We start from the raw sequence: 12312 nt of genomic DNA, 5'->3' as shown, positions 1-12312 counted from the left end.
GGTCCAAGGCAGGCGCTCGCCCAGTCGGGTCCTGTCTGGACACCGAGCCAAGTCCGGACCTTGGGCCTAAATGGACAGGCCTACCCCAAATACATGAGTAAAAATAGATTTTAACAAATGAAATAAATCCGATCATCATAATTTAGCAATTCTGTAAAGCCAACTAAAGCATCTCTCCTTAGAACCCCTAGCTTGAATCTAATCGAGTAAATCTTAGAACAGAAATTGGAAAAACAGAACAGAAGGAAAATTCATTAAAAAAAGATAAATCCATAGAACTATCACACAAAACTAATACATCAGTCAAAATCTGATACATAATATTTCAAATCTTAGAATTACGATTCAACAAACTAAATCCTCAATAGAGAATACTTGCATGCTTGTAGCAGATCACTACAATCTGAATAGAATTTCATCATTGAAAGACAACTAACGTCATAATTAACATAAATCGTCAAGACTAACAAGTGGGTATTTTAATAATACTAGAATTTATGCACGTGCAATGCACGTGATTAAATATTATGATTAAGTATTTTTGACTTATTTTTTACTAAAATTTGTTTCTCAGTTCCACTTTGATTGTTTTTCTCACTTATGTTTTCAAACTTTACTATTGTGATTATTTATTTTTTAATGTTTGTTTGAATGAGCTACACTAAATTTAAAATTTTCATGTAATAATTGAATTGATAAGAAATAACTACAATCTAAAGCTAATTTAAATTTTCACGTTATTTAGATCGGTATGAAACCAAGCTTGACTTAAGAAGGTATAATGTTGAAAGGATAATGTTATAAAAGAAGGATGAATAATTAAAACCAATAAGATAAAATGATTAATTAAAAGTGGGCTAGAATGAAACTAATGATAATATAAATTTTGTTGCTAATCACTGATAGCCTTTAAAAAAATTATAAAATAAATATTAATGCTAACTCTAATACACTTTTATATGATAAAAGCATCCACATAACCATATAAAAAAAATTAAAAGAGTTCATGAAAATCACTTCTAAAGATTCATGATTTTACTCAAAAAAATTAAGCTATTTTAAAAAATATTAAATAATTTAAATTTGTGTTGTATTTATAAAGAGCCTTGATGGAGATGCTTTTGTTTTAGCAGGTTGTTCTCAATGAGCCTTCTAAAGTGTAATATTTTTTCTTTATCGTGTTATATGGATGTTTGCTTGGTTTGTTTATCTATCTCTTATTTTTTTATAAGTTGATATATTATTAACACAATTTACGATGACATGCATATCTTTCATAAAAATTTAAGACATGTATAAGATGAATTTTATATTTAGTAGCCTTTAATAAGAATTTTAGTTGTAAAATATTTTACCTTCATATTTAAAGATCTTGAAATCTGACAGTACTATTACATGCTTATCTTTGATCATGTTCTTAAAAATTAATCTTGCGTTGGTTGTCATATCCCCAAATAATGATACTTGCAGAGTCGTGCCACTATATAGAGAAAAAAAATATTAATTTTATTTTTTTTACTTACACTATGGTAACTAAGTATCATGTGCATATTTTTTGTCCATTATAGTGATTTTCTCATCTTATCTAGTTTTTTATATCTCGCAATGTAGTTGATTAATGTCTTCACTTTAGTTTCTATTGCAAGATTATTTATATGAAATTTTATATTAAGTTTATGATTCCTTCAGTATTTTTAGAATAAAGTATGAAAATTTATAATTACTTACTAAAATACTTACTAATTTTTCTTGTACTTTTCAATATGTATTTTTTAGAATAAAGTATGAAAATTTATAAGTACTTACTAATTTTTCTTATACTTTTCATGAATAATGTTTTTTAATTAGGACATAATTGTTCAATATGTTCTTCAAGGAGAACTCGGTTAGTGCTTCTTTGCTAGATATGCTTTTTATCAATGTTAATTCAGGTGATTTATGAATGTTTCTGAATTTTGAGTTTATTTCCTTCACTTCTCCATTTGAAATGAAGACAACTTAGTTCTTTTAAAGGATATCTCTGAACTTTCTGATAGTTTCTCCATTCATAACTCATTGTATTTTTTTTACTTTATAAATAAATATTATCAACATTAGAGATATATGTTTATACATTATAATCAATTAATGCTAACCTATTATATCTTAATGTAATAATATCAAATATTTCCTCTTTTCTTTGCCAAATTTCAGCTTTTTTGTGATTTGAACTTTTGAGGGTGTGTTTTGTAATTTTTAAACTTTGATAGTATTTTATGAAAATTTTAAATTTTAAGTTGGACGCTTATAATTTTCATGTTTCATGTATTGGTGATAAGTTTTTAAATGTTTTATAATTTTCATGTTTCATGTATTGGTGATAAGTTTTTAAATGTTAGAATATTTCTCGTAACTCTGAAAGTTTGAAGGTATTTTTATAATTACTAAAATGTTGGGTTGTTTTTTAAAAAATTTAACTTTTTAGCAATCTGCTGACAATTTCTAAATTTGATGTGTACCAGTTATAAGATTTTAAATTTTAGAATTTTTTAATATTTTTTTACTTTTGAGAGAGTTTTTGTAATTTTTATAACTTTGAGGTTTTTTTTTACTAATTTTAAACTTCTATGTGCCTAATGGTAATCCTTGGAATCCGTCTATGTTATTTCTAAGTTTTGAAATCTCTGAATTTTAGAATGTTTTTTTGTAATTTAAACAAGGCTAAATGGCACTTATATACCCTATTGTTTTGCTCTTGTAGTAGTTATATACCCTAAGTTACAAAACACAGCAAAAGAATACCTTGAGTTGGTAACTGTTTAAATTTAGCTAATGGTGTTAAAAAATACATGAAAGGACAATAATGCCCCTCCTTAGGAATTAACACCCCCAACATAGTGAAAGCTCTTATTTTCTACTGTTACCCATATTAAAGAGGAAGAAGATGTCGGAGGCCACGAAAAGAAGAAGATGGTGATGAAAATGATCTAATTTGGGGGGGGGGGGGAGGTAGGTAATATAGTAAATAATACAATAAATAAGGGTAAGAAATATTCAAGTTGGTCATAGGTCCAACACGTGGGAATATTCTAGAGAATATTCTCACAGCTAGTTAATAGAAGGTACCAACTTGTAATTTTTTACCAACTCAGGGTATTTTTTTGCTATATTTTATAACTTAGGGTATATAACTACTTCAAGAGCGAAATACATAGGGTATATAAATGTAATTTAAACTTTAAAATTTTGAGGTTTGTTTCTACAAATTTTAAAATATTAAGGATGTTAATTACAAGTTTTAAATTTTTAGATATCATGTTTGTTTTTAAGTTTAAAAAAGTCAAGGTGTTTTGTGTAATTTTAAACTTTTAAGGCTATTATATGCAATTTTTGAAACTTTTGGGTTTTTTTATAATACTTCATATATTATAATATGTTATCTATGTATAATTTCTTAATCTTATTTTTTCTATATTTTTGAGCTATAGGTAGTTTATATGGAGTTAATATAGGATATAATTAGTATTTGGATAGATTAAGATTTAAGTGAAATATTCAAAATAACATTTTTTAAATTGTTGACCTATTGATAGTTCACGTGGAATTAGATAAGATATGATTAAAATTAGAATAGATTAGGATAACAATGTAATATTCAAACAAAGTTAAGGGTAATATTTACCATAGAAAGATTTTTCCGAACTCGTGCTTTTAAAGGGAGTATGATATGATTAGCATTCTAAAGAAAAATAATGTTGCCAAGTCCAATAACTCTCAATCATCATCGAGGGAGTATGCACGCACCATAACCTGTAATAACTCAAAATATATAAAATTCCACAAAATATAAGGTAGTGAAATATAAGGGTTTGGGGAGAACTAAAACGAAAATTTCAAGTACAATGTCCCCAGCATTGACAAACTGACTCGTTTCAACTCTAATCAGCAGCCCTAAAAGATCTACAAGTACAGATTAAAATGATTAAAGGTCGACTATCAATCCATGCATTGAGCGTCTGAAAAAAGAACTATATACATAAATATGACCTCCTAAATCATGTTAAATGAATGACATAAAATATCAAAGGCAAGCAAAAGACAACAAAATGAAATCAGACTAATCCATATATACTGACTCCTTACATAACCATCTAACAGTAGGAGTACGCAACAATACTGAAGAATCGAGAGAGGAAATGCTTTTGGGGACTCCAACGGAGATTTTCTGAGTTGTGTGATTTAAGGAGAGGAACTCCTCTATATTTATGGGCGTTCTATCCCCCCTCCGTCCTCATATAACCGCCCTGATTTCACTCCCGATTTTCATCATGTAAGTTACGTTACGTGAGACTCGTTCCCCAACGGGAAGAAATCCCAGAACGTGAGATATGTTAGAAATTATGGTTAAATCTGGAATAAAACAGAGAAATTATGATGTGCTGTAATTTTAAACTTTTCAGTCAACTGCTGTGCGTTTAAGAAACGATGTGCTTAAAGTAATATTTGGCCTACTCCGGTGTAAGGATCACAAGACCAAACTGCTTCCAGGAACAGTAGTACAGTACTTTGGTGTGCACCAACCCAGTACTGTTAAGATTTCCTCGATCTATAAGACCATTCGGTCAAGGCAAAGATCTCCTCGATCTAAAAACCTTTCGGTTCAAAACTTTCTGGTTTAAGGGTAAGTTCCTGCGGGCACAGTTTCTGCAGCAGCAACACTACAACAGCAAAAACGTCGATCTGACATTCGTTTTCCAAGCTCGCGTGTGTATACCGATGTTCGTATTCCACGCTCGCGAGAGTATGTTCATGATCTGCCTAAGGACGTTATTTATAGGCTTCTAAGGCCAGCTCAAGAGTCACTCACAATTAATGTGACTGTTACAATTCTACATGATAATTAAGATCGTAACATCAATGCATTAAAATTACTCTAAATGCTATTGTAACTGTTGAATACAGTAACTCCTGAATACGAGGCAATCAATGGACACATTGCTACGTTACGCGAGGGTCACGACTCAGCAAATCAGACGAACCTCGTTTGACAAACGAACCTCGTCAAACAGTCGAACCTCATATGACAGATGAACCTCGTCGAACAAGCGAACCTCGTATGACAAATGAATCTCATCGAACGAGCGAACCTCGTCAAACAAGCGAACCTCATATGACAGACGAACCTCATCGAACTATCAAACCTCGTCAAACAGGTAAACCTCATATGACAGACGAACCTCGTCGAACGAGCAAACCTCGTCAAATAGGCGAACCTCGTATGACAGATGAACCTCGTCGAACGAGTGAACCTAGTCAAACAGGCAAACCTTATATGACTAGCGAACCTCGTCAAACAGGTGAACCTCATATGACAGACGAACCTCGTTGAACGAGCGAACCTCATCAAATAGGTGAACCTCGTATAACAGACGAACCTCATCGAACGAGTGAACCTCGTCAAACAGGCAAAACTCGTATGACGAGCGAACCTCGTCTGATCTTATGAATTAGATGAACCTCGTCTAACTTCGAGAACGCTAGGGTCACACCCTCGTACGAATACGTAGTTCGTCCGCATGCTGCGAGGCAACCTCCATGGTGACCTTAGTGGCAGCCAACGTGGCACCAAAAAGCACCACCTCGCTTCCGTGCGAAGTGCACCTAACAAAGCGCCACTTAGCGCCTCAGCCCGATAAGTCCCGACCCACGACCCACTAGAACTTATGAGGGATTAATTCAAATAAAATACTTCTCGGCTTGCTGTTGGCAAGCCTCAAACAAGGGACCTTTTGAAACACCAAAACATAAATTTTCTACTAGGCTACTAAGCATTTATAAAAAGTACTTGTAGTTAATATATATATATAGTTTGAAAACTCATTTTGGAAAGCGGTTTTGACCAAAAAAATCCAACAATCCCCCACAAGTTTTTAAACTAGTGTCATGTTATGGTGCCGTCGTTTCAATCGTTGTGCATAAGGTAGATGTCGCAAGGACTTGAATCCCCCTTAGACCAACTAAATAGAAGATAAATGCATGGTGTCACAGAGACTTGAACTAGCATATGTCTAGAATCCAGCGATCACACAAGATCAAACTCATCTATGGTAGTTTTCACTTTGAACCACACTTGCCTTTGCCTTTGCACATTTATGGCCATGTTCTTGTCCTGGTTTCTGCTAGGGATCTACGTATCAAGACACCATAGGAGACGTCCAAATCCCGCATCTGAGATGCTTTGAACTCATTAAGGCTTAAGAGCCATCCTTTCTCATGATAGGATTCTAGGTGAGTCCTTTAGGCGTGTTTCCTATCTAACACCCCGCATCCGAAATGCTTTGGACTCATTAAGGCTTAACAATCAATATTTTTACATGATAAGATTTTACTTGTAAATCTTACTTGACTTTTGAACCAATCATCTTATCATTAGTAGCATAAGCTTTAAACTAATAACTAGACAAAATGGTTAGTGTTTGTAAGACTCACCAAACTTTGCAAATCTTACTTGACTTTTGAACCAGTTATCTTTATTATTAGTCTCACCAAACTTTGCAAATCTTACTTGACTTTTGAACCAGTTATCTTTATTATTAGTAGCGTAAGCTTTAAACTAATAATTTTGCAAATCTTACTTGACTTTTGAACCAGTTATCTTTATTATTAGTAGCGTAAGCTTTAAACTAATAATTAGATGAATATGGTAAGTATTTGTAAGACTCACAAAACTTTAAGACCCATTGTAGCAGACGTCCTTTCGACTATATCCTTTTTCAGACCTTTAGTCAAAGGATCAGCCATATTCTCTGAAGACCGAACGTCAATCACCAAGATGACTCCTTGGCAAATGAGTTCTCTCAAATAGCCATGCTTCAGACGAATGGTCTGCTTCTTTTCATTGAACAACGAGTTCGCTGCCACAACACCCGTTGCCTGATCATAACAATAGATTGTAATTACGCCTTGTAATTATATCAATGGAAGGTCTTGGAGAATACAACTGAGCCACTCAGCTTCATCTCCTATAGCACAGAGTGCAAAGAACTCAGGTTCCATCGATGACTGTGTAATCATTGTTTGCTTCTTAGATTTCCACGAGATGGCAGCTCCGCCCATGGTGAAGACAAAACCTGCAGTAGATCTCCACTCATCTGGTTCTGAGCACCAACTCACATCTGAATAGCCTTTGATTAGAGCCGGATATCTAGTATAGAATAGGCCCAAACCTGTAGGCCCTTTTAAGTATCTCATCAATCTCTGGATAGCATCCCAGTGAAGCTTTTTAGGATTACTTGTGAACGTACTAAGCATCCCTACAGCGAATACTGTATCTGGCCTTGTGCAGCTCATCGCTTACATAAGACTTCCAAATATTTTTGAGTAACTTAGCTGCTCTACTGGTCTTCCAGTGTTCGATCGAAGCTTTTTATTGTAATCATACGACACCGACAGTTCTAGCAGGTCGTAGTATCCATACTTCCTTAGCATGCTCTCGACATAATGAGATTAGGACTATCCAATACCCTCTTCAGAGTATATAATTTTGATTTCGAGAATCACGTCCGCATTTCCAAAGTCTTTCATGCTGAACTGTGCTGAGAGAAATTTCTTGGTAGATGTTATTATCTCCAAATCACTCTCGATGATAAGTATATCATCAACATAGAGGCAGATAACCATCACCTTTCCTTCAGTGACCTTGATGTATAGGCACTTGTCAGACTCACTGACTTGATACTCATTGTTGCGAACAACCCCATCGAACTTCTCATGCCAGAGTTTTGGTGCCTGCTTAAGTCCATATAGAGACTTAATAAGTTTACACACTTTACCAGCTAGAGCATCAAGTCCTTATGGTTTCTCCATGTAGATCTCTTTTGTGAGGTCTCCATTGAGAAAGGCAGTCTTCACATCCATTTGATGTATGATGAACCTTTTTATTGTCACCCATGCGATAAGCACTCTGATGGTAGTGATCCTACAAACTGGTACATAGATGTCAAAGAAATCTATTCCTTCTCTCTGAGAGAATCCTTTCACCACCAGTCTTGCTTTGTACTTCTCAATAGTACCATCAGAACGAAGCTTCTTTTTGAAGATCCACTTGCAACTGATAGGCCTTGCACCTTCAGGTACATCCACCAGCTCCCAAGTATGATTTTGGATTAATGAATCCATCTCATCATCTATAGCTTCTTTCCACAGAAGAACGTCCGTTGACTGCATTGCTTCTTGGAAAGTTTGTGGGTCTCCTTCTATATTATAGGTGATGAAGTCATCTCCAAAATCTTTCTATTTCCTGACACGCTTGGAAGATGCTTCAGTAACTCCTTCATCACCGACACTTTTAGTTTCTCGCGAAACTGGCTTCTCTGGTGCATCTGACGTACAAGCATTCTCTGTTATATCTTTGAGCAATAATCCTTTATCTTTGATAAACTTATCCTCAAGGAATTCTGCATCCCGAGCTTCGATGATGGGGTTGGTTCCAAGATCAAGGAACCTGCAAGCATCACTATCTTTAGCAAAGCCAAGAGACACACATCTGCTAGCCTTTGGTCCGAGCTTAAGCCTTCTGATATCTGGAACTCGAACATATGCGAGACACCCCCACACTTTGAGACTATCCAAAGGAACTCGAACATATGCGAGACACCCCCACACTTTGAGACTATCCAAAGGATCTGGATATCCCAACCATAACTGATGAGGTATCCAAAGGATCTGGATATCCCAACCATAACTGATGAGGAGTACTATCAGTTTTGGAATAGGATACTCTATTCAGAATCCAGTTTGTCATCAGTAAAGCCTCTCCCAAATAGCATGTTGGTAGACCAGATATGATTAGCATCGAATTCATCATCTTGGTCAATATAAGATTCTTTCTTTCTACAATTCTATTAGATTGCGGAGAATACAGAGCAATAGTTTCAGTAATGATTCCATGCTCCTTGAAGTATGTCTCCGACTCCTTAGATCGGCACTCTCCTCCTCTGTCACACCTGAGTCTTTTCACCTAAACTCCAAGTTACTTCTCCACTCGAGTCCGAAACTCGACAAACTTACTGAAGGCTTCATCTTTAGATTTTAGCAGGTAGACGTGACATAAGCGAGAGTGGTCATCAATGAAGGTGATGAAGTACTTCATGCCGCCTCGAGTAACGAAGCCCTTGAAATCACAAGTACCTAAGTGAATCAGACCCAATAGGTTGGTGCTCCTTGTGACACTTGGTAATGGCTTCCTTGTTAGCTTCGCTTGCGCACAGACTTCATACTTATCAGGTTTGTTACCCCCATATTTCGGAAGTAATCCTAACTTCTCCATCCTAGATTCTATAATTTACATGTCCTAGCCTATTATACCATAATACAGAGGAGTAAGCAGAAGATGATACTTCATTTACAACTAAGTTGGGTATAATAGTACTGATCTTATACATGCCATCAGTACGATATGTATTATCAAAATATATTTTCTTAAAAGATAGCATAGCCTTTCCTCCTTGGAAATCCAGCCTCATACCGGCGTCACACAGCAGGTTTCCATAGACTAAGTTTTTGGCAATTGAGGGAAAATATTTCAAATCCTTCAATGTGAGAGTCTTCCCTGAAGAAAGAGTCAGCACCACAGTTCTAGTTCCAAGAACAAGAACCACAGAACGATCAGCCATTGACACGTTCTCTTTGGTAGCAACGTAGAAAGAGAACAAATCTCTGTTGCAGCAGACATGACATGTAGCACCTGTATCTAACCATTAACCAGAGATGTTATTGGGAGTCGCCACTTGAAAGAGCATAGCCACATAATTGTCAAGTTGATTAACATTGTGTGTTGTTCCCTTCTTTGGTGCTTTGCAATCCTTGGCAAAATACCCTTGCTTCCCATAGTTGAAGCATTTGTTGTTCTTCTTGAAATCTTTCTTTTGAATATTCAGGTTCTTTAGATTATGGTTCTTCTTTTTGTTAAAGAACTTCTTTTTCTTAGAAGAAGAACTAGTACCCTTCTCAGAGTTAGCAACCACCATATTAGCAGACGCCTTCTGCTTAGCTAGAAGCTCATTCTTCGTGGGAGTCTGAATCTCGTCTTCGATCCGAATGAACCTCTTCAAATTAGATAAAGTCACCTGTCTTTTCCTTCTTCGAATGTCCATAGAGAATGACATCCAAGATGGAGGAAACTTATTGACAATTGCACCAAAAATGAAGGTTTGACAAAGACTGGTCTTTTCATCCTTCAGCTTCATAACAAGCTTTTCGAGTTCTTTAACTTAGGGCAAAACCTCAGTGTCATCTTCAAACTTGAAGTCCAAAAATTTGTCAATGAGGTAAGACTTGAAAAGCTTCTCCTCATCCTTGTATTGCTCCTCCAGAGCATTCCAGATTTCCTTTGCAGAGGGCTTGTTGGACTAAGCATCTGCCAGATGATCAGTCAGACAGTTAAGGAGATAACTCTTGCAAAAATAATCATCTTTAGCCTAAGAGGTTTCAGACTTAGAGTCTTCTTCAAAGTCAGGTTTCTTCTCAGAAACCACATAGTAGATTTTTAGGAGTTGCATCCCAAAAATCATTTTTCGACGCCATGCGTTAAAGTTAGATCCATTAAAGTTTTCTAACTTGAGACAGTTCACTTCAAGAGTCTTCACAGGATCCATTAGTAGATCTGAAATATTGCTTTAAGATTGTTAAAAATTATGGTTAAATCTGGAATAAAACAGAGAAATTATGATGTGTTATATTTTTAAACTTTTTAGTCCATTGTTGTGCGTTTAAGAAACACTGTGCTTAAAGTAATATTTGGCCTACTCCGGCGCAAGGATCCCAAAGCCAAACTGCTTCCAGAAATAGCAGTACAGTACTCTGGTATGCACCAACCCAGTACTGCTAAGATCTCCTTGATCTATAAGACCTTTCGGTTAAGGCAAAGATCTCCTCGATCTCAGAACCTTTCGGTTTAAGGGCAAGTTCCTACGAGTACAGTTTCTGCAGCAGCAGCACTACAACAGCAAAAACGTCAATCCGACGTTCGTTTTTCCAAGCTCGAGTGTGTATACCGACGTTCGTATTTCACGCTCGAGAGAGTATGTTCATGAGCTACCTAAGGGCGCTATTTATAGCTCTCTAAGGCTAGCTCAAGAGTCACTCGTAATTAATGTGACTGTTACAATTCTCAATGGTAATTAAGATTATAACATCACGCGTTGCTACGTAACGCGAGGGTCACGACTCAGCAAATCAGACGAATCTCGTTTGACAAACGAACCTCGTCAAACAGGCGAACCTCGTATGACAAACGAACCTCGTCAAACAGGCAAACCTCGTATGACAGACGAACCTCGTCAAATGAGCAAACCTCATCAAACAGGTGAACCTCGTATGACAGACGAACATCATCGAACTAGTGAACCTTGTCAAACAGGTGAACCTCGTATGACAGACGAACCTCATCGAACGAGCGAACCTCGTCAAACAGGTGAACCTCGTATGACGAGCAAACCTCGTCTAATCTTATAAATCAGACGAACCTCGTCTGACTTCAAGAACGTTAGGGTCACACCCTCGTGCGAATACGTAGCTCGTCCGCATGCTGCGAAGCAGCCTGCGAGGCAACCTCCTTGGCGACTATAGTGGTAGCCAACGTGGTGCCAAACAACGCCACCTCGCCCCGATGCTTCCGTACGAAGTGCGCCTAACAAAGCGCCACTTAGCGCCTCAGCCCGATAAGCCCCGATCCCCGGCCCATTGGTCCACGACCCCTGATCCCCAGCCCACAGCCCACGGCCCATGGCCCATGACCCACTAGAACTTATGAGTGATTAATTCAAATAAAACACTTCTTGGCTTGCCGTTGGCAAGCCTCGAACAAGGGACCTTTTTCAACACCAAAACATAAACTTTCCACTAGTCTACTAAGTATTTATGAAAAGTACTTGTAGTTAATATATATATATAGTTTGAAAACTCATATTGGAAAGTAGTTTTGACCAAAAAATCCAACAAGATATTCCCAACAAACCAGGTCAAGTTCTTAATGGGTCGGGTTAAAATTTGGCCCTTGAGGCCAAACCCACTTACATCTCCCACTTGGCCAAAATGGCCAAATACTTTTCAAGCACTCTCCCACAATACGTGGGATGTGATTCAAGATGTAATTCCATACTCCCACTATCCATGAGATATATGCATTTTTCACTCAACGTGAATAAACCGAGTACAACCATTATCCATGATTGTCTCCTTTCATTATTCATGAAAGTTTCCTTGACTTAGACATTTCTAAGTCCCATCAAACCAACATGTTTAATGAATATACCTACTGGGATACTCTTCGTC

The sequence above is a fragment of the Asparagus officinalis genome, chromosome 7 (genome assembly GCF_001876935.1).
Source record: "Asparagus officinalis chromosome 7, Aspof.V1, whole genome shotgun sequence".
NCBI classification, from domain to species: domain Eukaryota; kingdom Viridiplantae; phylum Streptophyta; class Magnoliopsida; order Asparagales; family Asparagaceae; genus Asparagus; species Asparagus officinalis.
Note: the sequence above shows the minus strand (reverse complement) of the source record.